Source organism: Oculina patagonica, chromosome 3, assembly GCF_052425735.1.
Source record: "Oculina patagonica isolate OP01 chromosome 3, crgOcupat, whole genome shotgun sequence".
Classification (NCBI taxonomy): domain Eukaryota; kingdom Metazoa; phylum Cnidaria; class Anthozoa; order Scleractinia; family Oculinidae; genus Oculina; species Oculina patagonica.
In genome coordinates, this window is record NC_135760.1 from 10,258,268 (window position 1) to 10,264,917 (window position 6,650).

Below are 6,650 nucleotides of genomic sequence, written 5' to 3' on the forward strand. Positions count from 1 at the left end.
AAAAAAAGTTAAGAGGCTCCGACGGAGAATATGGAGAATCGTTGGACAGGCTGGGAAAATCGAAAATCTTGAAACTTTGCCTGAAGAACACCTTTGGGGAACTATGTTCGAAAATATTATTCTCATCTTCTGGGAATTTATGGTTTTCGAGAAATTAAGAAAAAACGAAAATAACGGTTTTTAGCTCATTAAATATGCAAAAAATATGCGTAAAAATGGCAAAGTTCTCGATATTCCTATAAGAGCAATTTTCAATGCTTTGAATCGAAATAAACGTAGAATAATAGCTTTATCTTTCTTCTTTCAAGCAACATACACTTTTAATTTTTTCTAGCTATTTTAAGATTTTCATCGCCTTTTAAAATATTGCTCTATCAAGCACTTCGGGAAACGGCAAAAATTGAGAAACTTTAGAGGCCGAAAAAGCACCTTGATATGTCCGATAGCGAGTCAAACTAAACACTGTGCAAAAGCTCGATGTCTCTACTATTATAATATCAAATAAAAAATCTGGGTACTCGAGATTCACACCGATAAGAAACGCAAGTTCGCGACGTACTCGTGTCTAATTTGCATAATGCTATTTTATAAAGACGTCCTCCGTTGACTGTTCTGGTCTGTTTTATTTCCATTTGTAGGCTACGATTTTCAAGAAATAGACATCATAGCGTGTTTTTTATTCTGTTCTATATCAATCTTGGTTTGCGCTAACATTCTGTTAACATTTACCGAATATAAATTTACAAATTAGATTGAGAGTAGTCGCCATTACGTGACCCGCGTCACGCTATTAATATATTTTTATTAACAATTCAACAAAAGTATAAACTAACTTCTTTATGCTTTAAAACTTCCACTATTTAGAGCATGGTATTACTATTAGTTTAAGGCACTTAGTCGCAAACGTCCGTTTTCTTACTAAAAAAGGGAAGGCTTGCGGTATGTTGATATTTACAATCCTTGCTTAAGATAATATCAAGTTATAGCAATATCAAGTTCAAGTTTCCGGCAAGTTTGACCTTTAAGTTTTACTCAAAGCTAAGATTTCATGTTATTGCCGTTAACTTGAGGAGAGTTTTGAAGTTTTGTATCCTGTATAAAACAGCCACAAAAATTATTCATTCCGTGAAAATGGAAAAAGTGCTTGGAAAAATATCAAAGCGTACAATCTCCAATCTAACTTGACATACATTTGCATCCATCGGCTAGCTGAGATCCTTTAAACCTTCGTATCACTCAGTCCGTACGGATGAGGCTTTTGCAAATCAAGGCCAAAACAAGTGCTGATAACACTAATGGAGACCTTGATAATTCTAATTATAGCAAAAACCGAATTAATAATTGCTTTTATATGAAAGTGAAGTGAATTCATGGTTCACTGATTCGCTTCTTCAATTCGACCGATGAAAATTTAAAAACTTGTGAAACAGAAAGAAACGGACAACAAAAAGAAGCTACCAAAAATTGCGAAGGAGCTGTTCCACGAAAACCTTAAGGAAGAAAGCATCCAGCAGCCGGAAGACGAGAAGGACACAAATGTTGAAATTGTTTGCCGTTAATTTGTTTACGTGTATAAGAGCCTACAGTTAATTAATTCTGGGAATCGGCGTAACCTACTGATTAAGGACATGTTTCACGGGGCAATTTTCCTTAAAACTTGTAACGCAGCGATGATGACTAAAATCATTGCAATTTGACGAAGGAGAGTCACACGTCCGCAATTTTTATTTGCAACTTGCAACGCCGGCAGCCGCTAGAAATTACCATTCTGCGAACGAAGTGACACGTGAGCTCGAGCGAAGGACGAGCGATCTCCCTCTGATTGGCTCATTTTAATAAAATTACGTTGGAATGTCACATGCACATGTCTCGCAATCTTTTCTTGTATTCAGTTAATTCTGGACATCAATGCAACCTACAGATTATTCACTAACCTGTTAGAAGATTAGTGAATAATCTGTATGTTGCGTCGATTCCCAGAATTATAATTTACTCTAGGCTCTTAGCGAATGAGAAGTCAGTGACTACAATAACTAATTATCCAAAGCGACTATATATATATATGTCACGGATTTTACCAGATTTTTGAACAGCCCGAAATTAAAATTTGTGTCGCAGGAAACCTAAAAATAATAGTCCATTTTATATATTAGAGCATTGAAGCTGTTAAGCTATTTACGCGCATCTTTGGCTGCGGATGGCTCGGATGAAAACGTACGGATTGCAACTTAAACTTGCTGGAACAAGCATGCCCGTTTCTTTAAACACAAACCAAGATTTCTTGCTATCTATTCCTCGGTCACCCCGGGTAAAGGAGGACTTGTGACCCGCAACTTCAGTTGGTACAGAACATTTTGTCTTCCCAGTTCGCCAGCGAATACCGAGCGTATTTCTGTGCTTTGGGCAAATCGTCATGTATTCTTGGCATTCTTGCCCTACGAAAATCCCTAGATGTATCGGATAGGTCAGCTTGTATCAATTCACAGTTTAGTTATACAGTAGTGTGATTCCAAGAAAAAAATATTCATTTAACCTTACCTGCACGGGTAAGCAACAATTTTTTTTCGTTATCAATGCTGTCCGTATTGGTCAAGATGTTACAATACTTTAAATGTGCTTTGACATCACGGTCACAGTCTTTTAAATTTACATATTGAACAACTTCTGGATTGTGTGGGCTTGGGCCACAAGCCCCACCAACAAGAGAGGCAAAACTGCAAAGGGACATTATAGTTTTGAATTTTAGCCGAGAAAGTTCTTGCTTTCGTGTTAAATGTCCTGTCGCTGTGTACGTGTTCGGTCTCTCAAAGGAAAGTTTAATTTAATTTTGTGATCTGACGGAATGAATGGATTTTGCACGATCAAAGACTTTTTTTTATAGTTATTGTAAAACAAGATAGGAAACTTTTGGCATTTTATTCCATACATGACAACTGAACGGAAGAACGGCGATATATGTACATGACAGTTTTAATATTTGTGTACATTTATGTACACTAAAAAGTAAACTTCCAAGTTAATTAATAATTCCTTACTACATGCATGCGTTCTATTTTTGACTTAAGTAACGTGAGTAAATAAAATATTTATATCATTCCCAATTTCAGGTAAGTGAATGAAATGATCTAACTGTTTACTTCTTAAATTTTGAAGTGCCAGAATCTAAACAAACTAATAATCTTTCCTCCGATCTTTGACAAAAAATTTCAGAACATGCACGTGACACAGGTCACGCAATGAGGAACTCAGTCGATAATTTTTACTCTTTTCTTCTTTCTGAACCTCTATATAACCTAAGTATAGGCATAAGACGAAAAAAAAATAAAAGCGAGTTTAAACTTGCTTTATTTTGTGCAAATCATTTCTTCCAAATGGAAATAAAGCGAAGCAGATCTCTTAGCGGGGGACGTCTTTCAAAATAAGAATATGCAAATTACGCACGAATACGTCGTGAACTTTCGTTTCTTATCGGTGTGAATCTCGAGTACCCAGATTTTTTATTTGATATTATAATAGTAGAGACATCGAGCTTTTGCACAGTGTTTAGTTTGACTCGCTATCGGACATATCAAGGTGCTTTTTCGGCCTCTAAAGTTTCTCAATTTTTGCCGTTTCCCGAAGTGCTTGATAGAGCAATATTTTAAAAGGCGATGAAAATCTTAAAATAGCTAGAAAAAAATTAAAAGTGTATGTTGCTTGAAAGAAGAAAGATAAAGCTATTATTCTACGTTTATTTCGATTCAAAGCATTGAAAATTGCTCTTATAGGAATATCGAGAACTTTGCCATTTTTACGCATATTTTTTGCATATTTAATGAGCTAAAAACCGTTATTTTCGTTTTTTCTTAATTTCTCGAAAACCATAAATTCCCAGAAGATGAGAATAATATTTTCGAACATAGTTCCCCAAAGGTGTTCTTCGGGCAAAGTTTCAAGATTTTCGATTTTCCCAGCCTGTCCAACGATTCTCCATATTCTCCGTCGGAGCCTCTTAAATACAATTTATTATGTGTAATAATGTAACTGATCATTTTGATAGAGCAGTTTTCAATTGAGTGTCGTAAAACCAAAACCAAAGTAATTACTCTGGCCAATCACAAAGGACACAGACAATCCAGTGAACCAATCAAAATTCGAAGCAAATACATGTAGCTGGCAGAAAGCGCGGGAAAACGTGCGCGAGCGAGTCGCGATTGGTTTTGGTTTTACTCCTGATTGGCTGAGAAAGTGGCGCGAGATTTTTAAGCCAATCACTAAGCGTAGTAATGCAAAACCAAAGCAAACGCAATTTACTTTCGACACTCAAGTAAAAACCGCTCTATAAGCTTATTATAAAATTCATACGTGCTTGTAGATTATCTACAGTTAAACTCTAAGTAACAGGGAAAATATCATGTGAGTTTTCCTCGAATGCTGATTTATGACGTAGCTAAAGTAGAAAATAAAATAAAATCACAAAAATCATTTGCGTTGTCCATTTACAAAAAAAATTGACGAGATCTTTTTAATTCTTCAGTGAAAACGTACAATCTCCTGGGGTGCGTTTCTCAAAGTCCCGAAATTTTCTCAGGCCCGAAAAGTGACCCGTAAAGCTCCCGAAAACGCCTTTCTTCCTTTGTTACTCAAAACAAGATTTTTAGGGCTCCAAGCTGACGAGCTACCTTGCTTAGATCGTCAAATTCCAATTAAGTATATTTCGTCTTTAGACGGATTAATCAAATTTGTCCTAGACCTGAAAAATATCTCACTCTCTTGACAATTTCTCTCTTAAAAAATTCTAGGAAGAATAATGGGCAAAAAGCTGATGTACGCGCCCCTCGCAAGCCAGTACGTTCAACGACTTGTGTGTAAAGGTGGATTTCCACTGACGCGTAATTTTTTATTTACGTGCGTGAAAAAAATAGAGACAATGTATGAACGACTTGCGTAAACGTGTACGCAAGTCCTTCAAACATTGTCTCTAAGTTTTTGCACGCACGATGAGTACGGAAGTAGTTCTGGAGGGTGGGAGAGCACTCCCGTGAATTTTGGATGGGTGTTTGCCGCAAACTCTGACCCTATGTAAGGATAGAAAATCGAAAACTGATATCTTTTTGAGGTCCAAACACAAAAATGACACCCTATAACTTTAAATGCACGGCTAGAAATATCGGCCAAATCCAGCAAATCCAATTAAATTGTCCAATACAAAGTGTCGTCGTACTAGCCGTGCATTTAAAGTTACTGTTTTATACACCTCGAGTGAGTTCTAGTTCATGCATCTCCAAGCTACGTGAGATCCGGCAAAGAATTGTGCCAAAGTCTTCGATACTTAATTAAAATTAAATAGGGCTGGAATACAAAAAGAATAGGAAAGGTAGGTACAGAGGGTAAAAAAAAAAAAATCCGCAAAAATAGAAATTCCTTAGAATTAGTAGCATAAACCGGAGTTATTTTGGCTCCTGGCATAACTTATGAGTGTCTACTTTTCTTAACATTTGGGATATGGTAGACCTGCCTACAGGTCGAGCTCAGAGAGCGCGAAGAGATGAGTTCAAAGAACTAATAATGCTGGTAAATTTAGACTTGTGTTCTAAGTCAAGTTATTAAATTCCCACAAGTCTTGAAAGTTGCCGAAAGCTAAAAAATGGCTTGGCTTGGTTAAACAGCATCTTAGCATCGTCCTACACAGTTTGGTGGAGGAATAGTTTGCCGACTACAGTCAACTTTCTTTAAGACGGACACCGTCGGGACCGGCTACCGGCTACAACTGTCCGTCTTAGAGAGGTTTCCGTCTTATAGGGAGTTTAGTTACAGTAAAATGACTGAAAAGCGGCAGGGATGGGACCAACAGCAGGTGTCCGTAGGCTTTTATAGATTGTGCTAGCATAATTTTTGGCATAATTGGAGCTAAAAAGCATAATTTGTGAAACGAGCACTGCCACGGCATAATTAGCAATTTTTAGCACTTTTTAGAGCATAAATTCATAAAATGTAGTAAATATGGTGTACTTTCTACAGAAATAAATGAAATTTAGGTACTTTGTTCTTGCAATGCGTGTTTTAGCTATACAATTGTGATTGTTAAGTCGTTGGAGGCATTTTACAAACGGTTTAGAGATGCGAGCAGCTAATTTGGACAGCTGACGGCCGTGATAAACTGCCATAAACACAGATAAATTTACAACAACAGTTTATTTAAAAAACATCATAATTTGGTGTCGTTATTGCGCACCTCTATGTATAGAATCTACGTCATTTTGTGAGCATAATTTCGGAAATCAGAAGCATAATTTGGGAATTCTGGCATAATTTTTGCATAATTTGGCAAAATTTTGAGCACTGCTAGTAGCATAATATGCCACTTTTAAGAGCACAATCTATAAAAGCCTAGGTGTCCGTCTTACAGAGGTGTCCGTCTTATAGAGGTGTCCGTTTAGAGAGAGTTGACTGTACAGGTAACATCAAGAGAAAATTATTATTTTCTCTTGGTGACATGTATATTAGCCTGCGAGCAGGCTCCCGATGATGTTTTCGGCGAGCGGAGCGAGCCGAGTTATGTGTCGGGTCGGGACTCATTCTTTGTTTCGTGTGAAAAATTTGCGATGATACAGAACAATTAGGCATAAATGACCTGATATGTCGCCATTGTGAAACCGCTGATTAGCGGC